This window comes from Heterodontus francisci, chromosome 6 (assembly GCF_036365525.1).
Source record: "Heterodontus francisci isolate sHetFra1 chromosome 6, sHetFra1.hap1, whole genome shotgun sequence".
NCBI classification, from domain to species: Eukaryota; Metazoa; Chordata; class Chondrichthyes; order Heterodontiformes; family Heterodontidae; genus Heterodontus; species Heterodontus francisci.
In genome coordinates this window covers 116,492,950-116,507,592 of record NC_090376.1, presented here as the reverse complement: position 1 = coordinate 116,507,592, position 14,643 = coordinate 116,492,950, and the positions used below count along the sequence as shown (strand labels likewise).

Genomic DNA, 14,643 nt, shown 5'->3' with positions numbered 1-14,643 from the left:
ACCCTCTTGCTCTTTATATACTTATAAAAAACCTTGGGATTTTCCTTAATCCTATTTGCCACAGACTTTTCATGACCCCTTTTAGCCCTCCTAATTCCTTGCTTAAGTTCCTTCCTACTGTCTTTATATTCCTCAAGGGCTTCATCTGTTCGTAGCCTTCCAGCCCTTACACATGCTTCCTTTTTTTTTTTGACTTGGCTCACAATATACCGTGTTATCCAAGCTTCCCGAAACTTGCCAAACTTGTCTTTCTTCCTCACTGGAACATGCTGGTCCTGAATTCTAATCAGCAAATTGGTAAATTGGCCATTGTAAATTGCTCCTAGTGTAGGTAGGGGATGTGGTAGGGAATATGGGATTAATGTAGGATTAGTATAAATGGGTGGTTGTTGGTCAGCACAGACTCGGTGGGCCGAAGGGCCTGTTTCAGTGCTGTATCTCTAAAATAAAATAAAAAGTACAATTCTGCTGCTGCTGATGGCCCACAGAGCCTCATGGATGTCTTGTCTTGCATTGTTAGATCTGTCCAAAATCTATCCCATTTAGCATGGTGGTAGTGCCACAAAACACGATGGAGGGTATCCTCAATGTGAAGGCGGGACTTCATCTCCACAAGGACTGTGTGGTGGTCACTCCTACCAATACTGTCATGGACAGATGCATCTGCGGTAGGCAGATTGGTGAGGATGAGATCAAGTATGCTTTTCCCTCTTGTTGGTTCCCTCACCACCTGCTGCATACCCAGTCCAGCAACTATGTCCTTTAAGACTCAGCCAGCTCGGTCAGTCATGATGCTACCGAGCCACTCTTGGTGATGGACATTGAAGTCCCCCACCCAGAGTACATTCTTGCCCTTGCCACCCTCTGTGTTTCCTCCAGGTGCTGTTCAACATGGAGGAGTACTTATTCATCAGCTGAGGGAGGGCAATCGGTGGTAATCAGCAGGAGGTTTCCTTGCCCATGTTTGACCTGATGCCATGAGGCTTCATGGGGCCTGGAGTCAATGTTCAGGACTGTACCCTCTTGACTGTATACCAATGTGCCACCACCTCTGCTGGATCTGTCTTGCCGGTGGAACAGGACATACACAGGGATTGTCATGGCGGTGTCTGGGACATTATCTGTAAGGTATGATTCCGTGAGTATGGCTATGTCAGGCTGTTGCTTGACTAGACTGTGGGAAAGCTCTCCCAACTTTGGTCCACGACCCCAGATGTTAGTAAGGAGGACTTTGCAGGGTCGACAGGGCTGGGTTTGCCGTTGTCATTTTCCGGTGCCTATGTCGGTGCTAGGTGGTCCTTGTGGTTTCATTCTTTATTGACTTCGTAGCAGTTCGATACAATTGAGTTGCTTGCTGGGCAATTTCAGAGGGAATTTAAGAGTCAACCACATTACTGTGGGTCTGGAATCGCATGTAGGCCAGACGAGGTAAGGACAGCACATTTCCTTCCCTAAAGGACATGGGTTTTTACAATAATCAACAACAGTTTCATGGCCATCATTAGACTGAGTTTGAATTGAATTCAAATGCCACCTTCTGCTGTGGTAGGATTCGAACCCATGTCCCCAGAGCAATATGCTGGGTTGTTGATACAGGGCATAATTTCAAAATTTGCGAATGGTACGACCTTGGAAGAATTGCGAACTGTGAGGAGGATACTGTAGAATCTCAAAAGGACACAGACTGGTTGGTGGAATGGACGAACAAGTGGCAGATGAAATTTAATGCAGAGAGGTGTGAAGTGATTCATTTTGTTCGGAAGAATGCGCAGAGACAATATAAAATAAAGGGTACAATTCTAAAGGGGGTGCCAGAGCAGAGGGACCTGGGTGTATATGTGCATAAATCATTAAAGGTGGCAGGGCAGGTTCAGAGTTCAGTTAATAAAGCATACAGAATCTTAGGCTTCATTAATAGTGTCATGCCCAGCGAAGACTTATCATCTTCCTACTTTTAAGATACAGCGGCACAGTGGCTAGCACCGCAGCCTCACAGCTCCAGCAACCAGGGTTCGGTTCTGGGTACTGTCTGTGTGGAGTTTGCAATTCCTCCCTGTGACTGTGGGTTTCATCCAGGTGCTCTGGTTTCCTCCCACATGCCAAAGAACTGCAGGTTGATAGGTAAATTGGCCATTGTACAAAATTGCACCAGTGTAGGCAGGTGGTAGGAGAATTGAAGGAAGGTGGGGATGTGACTCCTCAGATACTCAAGCAGTCCGTGCGGAAATGCAGCAAGACCTGGACAATATCCAGGCCTGGGCTGATAAGTGGCAAGTAACATTCGCACCACACAAGTGCCAGGCAATGACCATCTCCAACAAGAGAGAATCTAACCATCTCCCCTTGACATTCAATAGCATTACCATCACTGAATCCCCCACTATCAACATCTGAGGGGTTACCATTGACCAGAAACTGAACTGGAGTAGCCATATACATACTGTGGCTACAAGAGAGTGGCGCAGGGGGCAGCACAGTGGCGCTGTGGTTAGCATCACAGCTTCAGCGAACTGGGTTTGGTTCCGCGTAGTGCCTGTGCAGAGTTTGCACATTTTCCCTGTGACTGCATGGGTTTCTGCCAGGTGCTCTGGTTTCTTCCCACAGCCGAAGACTTGCAGGTTGACAGGTAAATTGGCCATTGTAAATTGCCCCTAGTGTAGGTAGGTGGTAGGAGAATTGAGGGAAGGTGGGGATGTAGTAGGGAATATGAAATTAATGTAGGATTAGTATAAATGGGTGGTTGATGGTTGGCACAGACTCGGTGGGCCGAAGGGCTTGTTTCAGTGCTGTATCTCTCTATGACTCGAAGAACAGATCAGAGACTAGGAATCCTTAGGCGAGTAACTCACCTCCTGACTCTCAAAATCCTGATCACCATCTACAAGGCACAAGTCAGGAGTGAGATGGAATACTCTCCACTTGCCTGGATGGGTGCAGCTCCAACAACACTCAACAAGCTCGACACCATCCAGGACAAAGCAGCCCGCTTGATTGGCACCCCATCTACAAACATTCACTCCCTCTACCACCGACGCACAGTGGCAGCAGTGTGTACCATCTACAAGATGCACTGCAGCAATGCACCAAGGCTCTTTAGACAGCAGCTTCCAAACCCGCGACCTCTACCAACTAGAAGGACAAGGGCAGCAAATACATGGGAACGCCACCACCTGCAAGTTCCCCTCCAGGTCACACACTATATCGCTGTTCCTTCACTGTCGCTGGGTCAAAATCATGGAACTCCCTTCCTAACAGCATTGTGGGTGTACCTACCCCAAATGGACTGCAGCGGTTCAAGAAGGCAGCTCACCACTACCTTCTCAAGGGCAATTAGGGTTGGGCAATAAATGCTGGCCTGGCCAGCGCCGTCCACATCTCATGAATGAATTAAAAAAATGGGATTAGTTTAGTTTTAGTTTAGAGATACAGCACTGAAACAGGCCCTTCGGCCCACCGAGTCTGTGCCGACCATCAACCACCCATTTATACTAATCCGACACTAATTCCATATTCCTACCACATCCCCACCTGTCCCTCTATTTCACTACCACCTACCTATACTAGGGACAATTTATAATGGCCAATTTACCTATCAACCTGCAAGTCTTTGGCATGTGGGAGGAAACCGGAGCACCCGGAGGAAACCCACGCAGACACAGGGAGAACTTACAAACTCCACACTGGCAGTACCCAGAATTGAACCCAAGTCGCTGGAGCTGTGAGGCTGCGGTGCTAACCACTGCGCCACTGTGCTGCCCCAATATAGGATTGGTATAAATGGGTGGTTGATGGTTGGCACAGACTCGGTGGGCCGAAGGGCCTGATTCGGTCCTATATCACTCTAGGACTCAATGTGGAATCTTCGAATTTGACTTTTCCTCAATAGAGTGGACAATGTGTTGCATGATGGCCACCGAAGGTCAGCTGACTTGGCCTGCATATTCATGTAAATGTCTCGAAAGGACAAAAGGATACATTCCACACTCAGAGTTGTCAATTACACCCATCCTGAAACCATCAAGATACATTCCTGAATTATAGAAACATAGAAAATAGGAGCAGGAGTAGGCCATTCGGCCCTTCGAGCCTGCTCCACCATTCATTATGATCATGTCTGATCATCCAATTCAGTAACCTGTTCCCGCTTTCGCCCCATACCCTTTGATCCCTTTAGATCCAAGAGCTATATCTAACTCCTTCTTGAAAACAAACAATGTTTTGGCCTCAACTGCTTTCTGTGGTAGCGAATTACACAGGCTCACCACTCTCTGGGTGAAGAAATTTCTCCTCATCTTTGTCCTGAAAGGTTTACCCCGTATCCTTAGACTATGACCCCTGGTTCTGGACTCCCCCACCATCGGGAACATCCTTCCTGTATCTACCCTGTCAAGTCCTGTTAGAATTTTATAGGTTTCCATGAGATCCCCCCTCACTCCTCTGAACTCCTGCGAATATAATCCTAACTGACTCAATCCCTCCTCATATGTCAGTCCTGCCATCCCAGGAATCAGTCTGGTAAACCTTCGCTGCACTCCCTCCTTGGAAAGAACATAGTTGCTGGACCCTTTTTTGAACAAGCATCACCCCTGAGTCCAAGGAAGATTGGAAAATTATGGCCAGTGCCACTGCAATTTCCACTCACTTCCCTCAGTATCCTTAGATTCATCTCATCTGGTCCTGGTGCCTTATCAACCTTAAATGCAGACAGCTCATCCAGTCAATCCTTTTCAATTTTGAACCCTTCAAGTGTCTGAATTACCTGCTCTTTCACCATGACCTGTGCAGCATCTTCTTTCTTGGTAAAGACAGATGCAAAGTATGCATTTATTATCTCAGCCATGACCCCTGCCTGCATGCGTAAATCCCCTTTTTGGTCCCTAATTGGCCCACTCCTCCTTTTACTACTCTTTTACTATTTACATGCCTATTAAGACTTTTGGATTCCCTTTTCATGTCAGCTGCAAGTCTCTTTTCATACTCTTTCTTTGCTTCTCTTACTTGCTTTTTTACTTGCTCTCTCTTCTTCTTTGGTCCGAGAGACAATGGGTAAGTGCCTGGAGGTGGTCAATAGTTTGTGAAGCCGCGCCTGGAGTGGCTCTCAAGGCCAATTCTAGAGTGACAGACTCTTCCACAGGTGCTGCAGATAAAATTGGTTGTCGGGGCTGTTACAGAGTTGGCTCTCTCCTTGCGCTTCTGTCTTTTTTCCTGCCAACTGCTAAGTCTCTTCGACTCGCCACACTTTAGCCTCGCCTTTATGGTTGCCCGCCAGCTCTAGCGATCGCTGGCAACTGACTCCCATGACTTGTGGTCAATGTCACAGGACTTCATGTCGCGTTTGCAGACGTCTTTAAAGTGGAGACAAGGACAGCCGGTGGGTCTGATATCAGTGACGAGCTCGCTGTACAATGTGTCCTTGGAGATCCTGCCATCTTCCTTGCAGCTCACATGGCCAAGCCATCTCAGGCGCCGCTGGCTTAGTAGGGTGTATATGCTGGGGATGTTGGCTGCCTCGAGGACTTCTGTGTTGGAGATACGGTTCTGCCACTTGATGCCAAGGATTCTCCGGAGGCAGCGAAGATGGAATGAATTGAGATGTTGCTCTTGGCTGACGTACGTTGTCCAGGCCTCACTGCCGCAGAGCAAGGTACTGAGGACTCAGGCTTGATACACTTGGACTTTTGTGTTCTGTGTCAGTGCGCCATTTTCCCACACTCTCTTGGCCAGTCTGGACATCACAGTGGAAGCCTTTCCCATGCGCTTGTTGATTTCTGCATCGAGAGACAGGTTACTGGTGATAGTTGAGCCTAGGTAGGTGAACTCCTGAACCACCTCCAGAGTGTGGTCGCCGATATTTATGGATGGGGCATTTCTGACGTCCTGTCCCATGATGTTCGTTTTCTTGAGGCTGATGGTTAGGCCAAATTCGTTGCAGGCAGCCGCAAACCTGTCGATGGGACTCTGCAGGCACTCTTCAGTGTGAGATGTTAATGCAGCATCGTCAGCAAAGAGGAGTTCCCTGACGAGGACTTTCCGTACTTTGGTCTTCGCTCTTAGACGGGCAAGGTTGAACAACCTGCCCCCTGATCTTGTGTGCAGGAAAATTCCTTCTTCTGAAGACTTGAAAGCATGAGAGAGCAGCAGGGAGAAGAAGATCCCAAACAGTGTAGGTGCGAGAACACAGCCCTGTTTCACGCCACTCAGGATAGGAAAGGGATCTGATGAGGTGCCGCTGTACTGAATTGTGCCTTTCATATTGTCATGGAATGAGGTGATGATACTTAGTAGCTTTGGTGGGCATCCAATCTTTTCTAGTAGTCTGAAGAGACCACGTCTGCTGACAAGGTCAGAGGCTTTGGTGAGATCAATGAAAGCAACGTAGAGGGGCATCTGTTGTTCACGGCATTTCTCCTGTCGCTGTCGAAGGGAAAACAGCATGTCAATGGTGGATCTCTCTGCTCGAAAGCCACACTGTGCCTCAGCGTAGACAGGCTCAGCCAGCTTCTGGAGCCTGTTTAAAGTGACTCGAGCAAAGACTTTCCCCACTATGCTGAGCAGGGAGATTCCACGGTAGTTGTTGCAGTCACCGCGGTCACCCTTGTTCTTATAGAGGGTGATGATATTGGCATTTCGCATGTCCTGTGGTACTGCTCCCTCGTCCCAGCACAGGCAAAGCAGTTCGTGCAGTGCTGAAAGTATAGCAGGCTTGGCACTCTTGATGATTTCAGGGGTAATGCCGTCCTTCCCAGGGGCTTTTCCGCTGGCTAGAGAATCAATGGCATTACTGAGTTCCGATTTTGTTTTCTGTACGTCCAGCTCATCCATGACTGGCAGAGACTGGGCTGCATTGAGGGCGGTCTCAGTGACAACATTTTCCCTGGAGTACAGTTCTAGGTAGTGCTCCACCCAGCGGTCCATTTGCTTGCGTTGGTCAGTGATTATGTCCCCTGATTTAGATTTGAGGGGGGAGATCTTCTTGATGGTTGGCCCAAAAGCCCTCTTAATGCCATCATACATTCCTCTGATATTTCCGGTGTCAGAGGCCAGCTGAATATGACTGCATAGGTGTTGCCAGTAGTCATTTGCACAGCACCTGGCTGTTCTTTGTGCAGTGCTTCTGGCTGCTTTGAGTGCTACGGATGATTAACTCGCTGGGGGCTTTCTTGTAGTTCAGCAGCGCAATGCGCTTAGCTGCTATGACAGGTTCCAGCTCTTCAATGTGAGATTGAAACCAGTCTGCATTCCGCTTCACACGTTTGCCATAGGTGGTCATTGCTGAGTCAAAGATGGCGTCTCTGATGTGGGCCCACTTGGTCTCTGCATCCCCTTTAGGAGTGTTTTGAAGGGCTTTTTCGAGTGAATTTAGAAACTTAGGTAACAGCTGTGGATGAGAAATTCTGCTAGTGTTGATGCGCGACTGGCCCTTCTGCTTGGAGTGATGCAGCTTCTTTAGTTTGAGGCTAACCTTGCTGCACACCAGGGAGTGGTCGGTGTCACAGTCCGCACTGTGGAAGCTGCGTGTGATTTGAACGCTGTTTAGAGAGGCTCGCCTTGTGACGATGAGGTCCAGCTCTTGCCAACGGCGTGATCTTGGGTGCCTCCAAGAAACCTGGTGACAGGGTTTAGTGTGAAAGAATGAGCTGGTGATGTAGAGGTTATGATAGGTACACAACTCCAGCAGTCTCTGTCCATTCTCATTCATCCTACCAGTGCCATAGCGCCCAAGGCAGGAGGGCCATGAGTCATGGTCAGCCCCAACCCTGGCATTAAAGTCCCCCAGCAGGAACAGGTGTCCGGTGTTGAGGATGCTGCTAATGATACTATGGAGTTCCTCGTAGAACTTGCTCTCTGAACCTTCTATATTCAGCCTGGTTCTCGGTGTATTATCCACCTGATATCTGTCATAAGCACACTTTTTCTTCATCTTAATTTCTATCTCTTTTGTCATCCAGCGAGCTTGCAATTTGTTTGGCCTATCTTTGCCCTTCTTCAAAATAATCCTTGACTGTGCCCGAACTCTCTTCTTTAAAGGCATCTCATTGTTCAGTTCCTATTTGGCATGACAACCTTTGATTCCAATTCATCTGGGTCACATCCATTCTTACCCACAGGTTCTTGAACAATCTGAATGCAGCATTTGTTTCAACTTTCCACCGGATGTTCGCCTCCACCCCATATCAACCGCACCCAGATGCCAGTGCATGCATGCAACTGGATATCATGTAATATTGCTTTTTGTTTGCTGATATACAGTAAATACTAATGGGGATCACATTTTGCTCATCAATCACCCCCAGTAGGATCTCCTCCCGCAGCTGCAGGTATTTTACCCGCGGCGGGTGGTTGGGAAAGGCCCAAAGAACACCGCCAGATCAAATCTGGCGGCCTACTTACGGGCTGGGGTGGGGGAGGGGGTCCTTCCTAATTGGGTACCCTGTGCCCCACAGACAGCCACCCCCGAAACCCCAACCGCCCCCCAACGCACAACATTACCACCCCCAACCCACTGCACCTTCGCCTTGCAAGGGCCCGGCCAATTGTCCCCAGTGAGGTCCCAAAAGCCGGGGCTGCCCTTCCTCTTCTTGCTGAAGGTTGGTGTAGTCCCAGTAGTGGAACTGCTTCCGGTGGCACTGCTGGGACTAAGAGCTGCCAGCCCACTGATTGGCCAGCAGCTCCGTTGGGCGGGACTTCCTGCTTCATTGAGGTGGAAGTTCCGCCCAAGACGGCTTAAGGGCCCGGGAGCAAAATATCGTAACGTGTCTCCCCAGGCCCACTGAGGCGGGTTCGCCCCTGTCTTTTCGGCCGGTGGCAGGACGCCCTGTCCAACGTTAAATTCCGGCCAGTATTTAAATACACAGCAATGCGAGAGCAGGGGCCGTCTGGAAGTAGATGACTGTAGTCAGGTATAATTTTTAGATTATATAAACCGCCGTAACTCAAATCTATCTAGATGTTACCTGTGATCAGTTTAAATGGTTGAACAGGCTTAAGTGAAAGGAATATAAAATGATGAAAAAAATTCTTATTTTAATATTTGTTTGAAAAAAAATTCAAAATGCTAATTTTCCAGAGAGAGTATTTTCTCTTACAGTTTCTGTGAACTGCCGAGTGTCCATTTTGTTTTTATCATTTTTTATTTTTTGAATTTATTTTTATTTATTTATTTTTATTTTTATTTATTTATTTTCATTTATTTTTTTATTTTTATTTAGAGATACAGCACTGAAACAGGCCCTTCGGCCCACCGAGTCTGTGCTGACCATCAACCACCTATTTATACTAACCCTACACTAATCCCATATTCCTACCACATCCCCACCTTCCCTATATCCCCCTACCACCTACCTATACTTGGGGCAATTTATAATGGCCAATTTACCGATCAACCTGCATGTCTTTGGCTGTGGGAGGAAACCGGAGCACCCGGTGAAAACCCACGCAGTCACAGGGAGAACTTGCAAACTCCACACAGGCAGTACCCAGAATTGAACCCGGGTCGCTGGAGCTGTGAGGCTGCGGTGCTAACCACTTGTAGTTTCTTGTAGTTTCTCCACAGAGTGCTCAACATTGTCGGTTAAAACTTAATAACCATTTTGCACCAGTTGCTTCAATTTAGAGGCTTTGTGGGTGCTTTTTTGCCTAAGGAATTAACTCCTTTTCAAAAATGTTTGTTAAAACTCACATTTAATTAAAGGTATTGCATAATACAAGCAGGAGTATCTTCAATGATAATTGTTCAAATGCATGTATCAGACTTTCATTAGACACTACTGCAAGATCAAACTAAATACAGAAATTAGTGAATTTTTAAAATCCAAATCCTCTGCAAGTCAAATTAATGCGGTGTTTTTTTAAAATATGAGGGGCCTGAATTGCCTATTTTCAATCTTTACCATGTATTTTTCAGATTTTCAAGGTCCATTTAGGAAGGAAGAGTACCACTGAAAAGCATGCCAACATGCTGATTAAGTATCAAGAGGGTTGTGGTAAGTACCTCTTGTTTGTTTTATTCATTCATGGTATGTGGGTGTCCCTGGCCAGGCCAGCATTTATTGCCCATCCCTAGTTGCCCTTGAGAAGGTGGTAGTGAGCTGCCTTCTTGAACCGCTGCAGTCCATGTGGGGTAGGTACACCCACAGTGCTGTTCGGAAGGGAGTTCCAGGAGTTTAACACAGCGACAGTGAAGGAACGTCCTTCTAGTTGATAGAGGTCGCGGGTTTGGAAGGTGCTGCCGAAGGAGCCTTGGTGCATTGCTGCAGTGCATCTTGTAGATGGTACACACTGCTGCCACTGTGCGTTGGTGGTGGAGGGAGTGAATCTTTGTTGATGGGGTGCCAATCAAGCGGTTTGCTTTGTCCTGGATGGTGTCGAGCTTCTTGAGTGTTGTTGGAGTTGCACCCATCAAGGCAAGTGGAGAATATTCCATCACGCTCCTGACTTGTGCCTTTTAGATGGTGGACAGGCTTTGGGGAGTCAGGAGGTGAGTTACTGGCCACAGGATTCCTAGCTTCTGACCTGCTCTTGTAGCCACAGTATTTATATGGCTACTCCAGTTCAGTTTCTGGTCAATGGTAGCCCCTAGGATGTTGATAGTGGGGGATTCAGCGATGGTAATGCCATTGAATGTCAAGGGGAGATGGTTAGATTCTCTCTTGTTGGAGATGGTCATTGCCTGGCACTTGTGTGGCGCGAATGTTACTTGCCACTTATCAGCCCAAGCCTGGATATTGCCAAAGTCTTGCTGCATTTCTACACAGACTGCTTCATTATCTGAGGAGTCATGAATGGTGCTGAGCATTGTGCAATCATCAGCGAACATCCCCACTTCTGACTTTATGATTGAAGGAAGGTCATTGATGAAGCAGCTGAAGATGGTTGGGCCTCGGACACCTGCCTGAGGAACTCCTGCAGTGATGATCCTTGGGGATGAGTGACCATAATATGACAGAATTCTTTTTCAAGATGGAGAGTGACGTAGTAGATTCTGAGACTAGGGTCCTGAATCTTAGTAAAGGAAACTACGAAGGTAGAGGCGCGAGTTGGCTATGACGGATTCGGAAACGTTACTTAAATGGATGATGGTGGATATGCAATGGCAAGCATTTACAGAGCACATGGATGAACTGCAACATTTGTTTATTCCTGTCTGTCGCAAAAGTAAAACGGGGAAGGTAGTCAAACCATGGCTTACAAGGGAAATTAGAGATAGCATTAGATCCAAGGAGGAGGCATATAAATTTGCCAGAAAAAACAACAGACCTGAGGATTGGGAACCGTTTATAATTCAGCAAAGGAGGACCAAGGGATTGATTAAGAAGGGGAAAATAGAGTACGAGCAAGCTTGCGGGGTACATAAAAACTGACTAAAAGTTTCCAGATGTATGTGAAGAGAAAAAGATTGGTGAAGACAAATGTAGGTCCCTTACAGTCAGAAACAGGGGAATTTATTATGGGAAACAAAGAAATAGCTGACCAACGAAATGCATACTTTGGTTCTGTCTTCACAAAGCATAACACAAATATCATACCAGAGATGTTGGGGAACACAGGGCTTAGTGAGAGAGGAACTGAAGGAAATCAGTATTAGTAGAGAAATGGAGTTGGGGAAATTGATGGGATTGAAGGCCAATAAATCCCCAGGGCCTGATGGTATGCATCCCAGAGTACTTAAGGAAGTGGCTCTAGAAATAGTGGATGCATTGGTGGTCATCTTCCAAGATTCTGTAGACTCTGAAACTGTTCCCAAAGATTGGAGGGTAGCTAATGTAACCCCACTATGTAAAAAGGGAGGTAGAGAAAAAGCAGGGAATTATAGACCAGTCAGCCTGATGTCAGTAGTGGGGAAAGTTCCAGAGTCCATTATCTAAGATTTTATAGCAGAGCACTTGGAGAACAGTGGTAGAATCGGGCAGAGTCAGCACGGATTTATGAAAGGGAAATCATGCTTGACAAATCAACTAGAATTCTTCGAGGATATAACTAGTAGAGTTGATGAGGGAGAGCCAGTGGATGTGGTTTATTTGGACTTTCAGAAGGCTTTCGACAAAGTCCCACGTAAGAGATCAGCATGTAAAATGAAAGCGCATGGGATTGGGGGTTGTGTATTGCGATGGATAGAAAATTGGTTGGCAGACAGGAAACAAAGAGTCGGGATAAATGGGTCTTTTTCCGAATGGCAGACAGTGATTAGTGGAGTACCGCAGGAATCGGTGCTAGGACCCCAGTTATTCACAATATACATTAATGATTTAGATGAGGGAACTAAATGTAATATCTCCAAATTTGCAGATGACACAAAACTGGGTGGGAGGGTGAGTTGTGAGGAGGATGCAGAGAGGCCTCAGGGTGATTTAAACAGGTTGAGTGAGTGGGCTAATGCATGGCAGATACAGTATTATGTGGATAAATGTGAGGTTATCCACTTTGGTAGCAAAAACAGGAAGGCAGATTATTATCTGAATGGCTATAAACTGAGAGAGGGGAATATGCAGCAAGACCTGGGTGTTCTCGTACACCAGTCGCTGAAGGTCAGCATGCAGGTGCAACAGGCGGTAAAAAAGGCAAATGGTATGTTGGCCTTCAGAGCGAGAGGATTCGAGTACAGGAGCAGGGATGTCTTGCTGCAATTATACAGGGCCTTGGTGAGGCCACACCTGGAATATTGTGTGCAGTTTTGGACTCCTTATCTGAGGAAGAATGTTCTTGCTATAGAGGGAGTGCAGCGAAGGTTTACCAGACTGATTCCTGGGATGTTGGGACTGACGTATGTGGAGAGAGCGAGTCGATTAGGATTATATTCGCTGGAGTTCAGAAGAGTGAGGGGGGATCTCGTAGAAACCTATAAAATTCTAACAGGACTTGACAGGGTAAATACAGGAAGCATGTTCCCGATGGTGGAGGAGTCCAGAACCAGGGGTCATAGTCTAAGGATACGGGGTAAACCTTTCAGGACAGAGATGAGGAGAAATTTCTTCACCCAGAGAGTGGTGAGCCTGTGGAATTCACTACCACAGAAAGCAGTTGAGGCCAAAACATTGTATGTTTTCAAGAAGGAGTTAGATATAGCTCTTGGGTCTAAAGGGATCAAAGGGTATGGGGCGAAAGCGGGAACAGGTTACTGAGTTGGATGATCAGCCATGATCATAATGAATGGCGGAGCAGGCTCGAAGGGCCGAATGGCCTACTCCTGCTTCTATTTTCTATGTTTCTATGATGTCCTGGAGCTCAGATGATTGACCTCCAACAACCACAACCATCTTCCTTTGCGCTAGGGGTATGACCCCAACCAGCGGAGAGTTTTCCCCCTGATTCTCATTGACTCCAATTTTGCTAGGGCTCCTTGATGCCATACTCGGTTAAATGCTGCCTTGATGTCAAGGGCAGTCACTCTCACCTCTCCTCTTGAGCTCAGCTCTTTTGTCTGTGTTTGAACCAAAGCTGTAACCAGGTCAGGAACTGAGTGGCCTTGACGGAACCCAAACTGAGCATTACTGAGCAGGTTATTGCTAAGCAAGTGCCGCTTGATGGCACTGTTGATGACACCTTCCATCACTTTGCTGATGATTGAGAGTAGGCTGATGGGGCGGTAACTGGCTGGGTTGGACATGTCCTGCTTTTTGTGTACAGGACATAATTGGGCAATTTTCCACATTGCAGGGTCGATGCCAGCATTGTAGCTGTACTGGAACAGCTTGGCTATGGGTGCAGCAAGTTCTGGAGCACAGGTCTTCAGTACTATTGCCGGAATATTGAGAGCACTCATCGCCTTTGCAGTATCCAGTGCCTTCAGTTGTTTCTTGATATCACGCCGAATGAATCGAATTGGTTGAAGTCTGGCATCTGTGATGCTGGGGACTTCAGGAGGAGGCTGAGATGCATCACCAACTCGGCACTTCTGGCTGAAGATTGTTGCAAATGCTTCAGCCTTATCTTTCGCACTGATGTGCTGAGCTCTCCCATCATTGAGGATGGGGATATTTGTGGAGCCACCTCCTCCTGTTAGTTGTTTAATTGTCCACCACCATTCACGGCTGGATGTGGCAGGACTGCAGGGCTTGAATCTGATCTGTTGGTTATGGGATTGCTTAGCTCTGTCTATCGCATGCTGCTTATGCAGTTTAGCACATAGAAAGTCCTGTGTTGTAGCCTCACCGGGTTGACACCTCATTTTGAGGTATGCCTGGTGCTGCTCCTAACATGCCCTCCTGCACTCTTCATTGAACCAGGGTTGGTTTCCTGGCTTGATGGTAATGGTAAAGTGGGGAATATTCCAGGCCATGAGGTTGCAGATTGTGGTTGAGTACAATTCTGCTGCTGCTGATGGCCTACAGCGCCTCATGGATGCCCAGTATTGCATTGCTAGATCTGTTTGAAATCTATCCCATTTAGCATGGTGGTAGTGCCACACAACACGATGGAGGGTATCCTCAATGTGAAGGCGGGACTTCGTCTCCACAAGGACTGTGCGGTGGTCACTCCTACCAATACTGTCATGGACAGATGCATCTGCGGCAGGCAGATTGGTGAGGAGGCGGTCAAGTATGTTTTCCCCTCTTGTTGGTTCCCTCACCACCTGCCGCATACCCCGTCTAGCAACTATGTCCTTTAGGACTCGGCCAGCTCGGTCAGTCATGGTGCTACCGAGCC

At 47.3% G+C, this 14,643-nt stretch overlaps 1 long non-coding RNA gene across 2 annotated transcripts in view; it reads left to right on the top strand.

The window, feature by feature from the left end:
• LOC137371014 (uncharacterized) overlaps nucleotides 1-14,643 on the top strand; it is a 248,214-nt gene that overhangs the window by 152,863 nt on the left and 80,708 nt on the right. For both annotated transcript variants that reach the window (XR_010975164.1, XR_010975165.1), the window contains exon 3: nucleotides 9,905-9,983. This is a non-coding gene — a long non-coding RNA (uncharacterized lncRNA). The remainder of the gene's footprint in view (nucleotides 1-9,904; nucleotides 9,984-14,643) is intronic.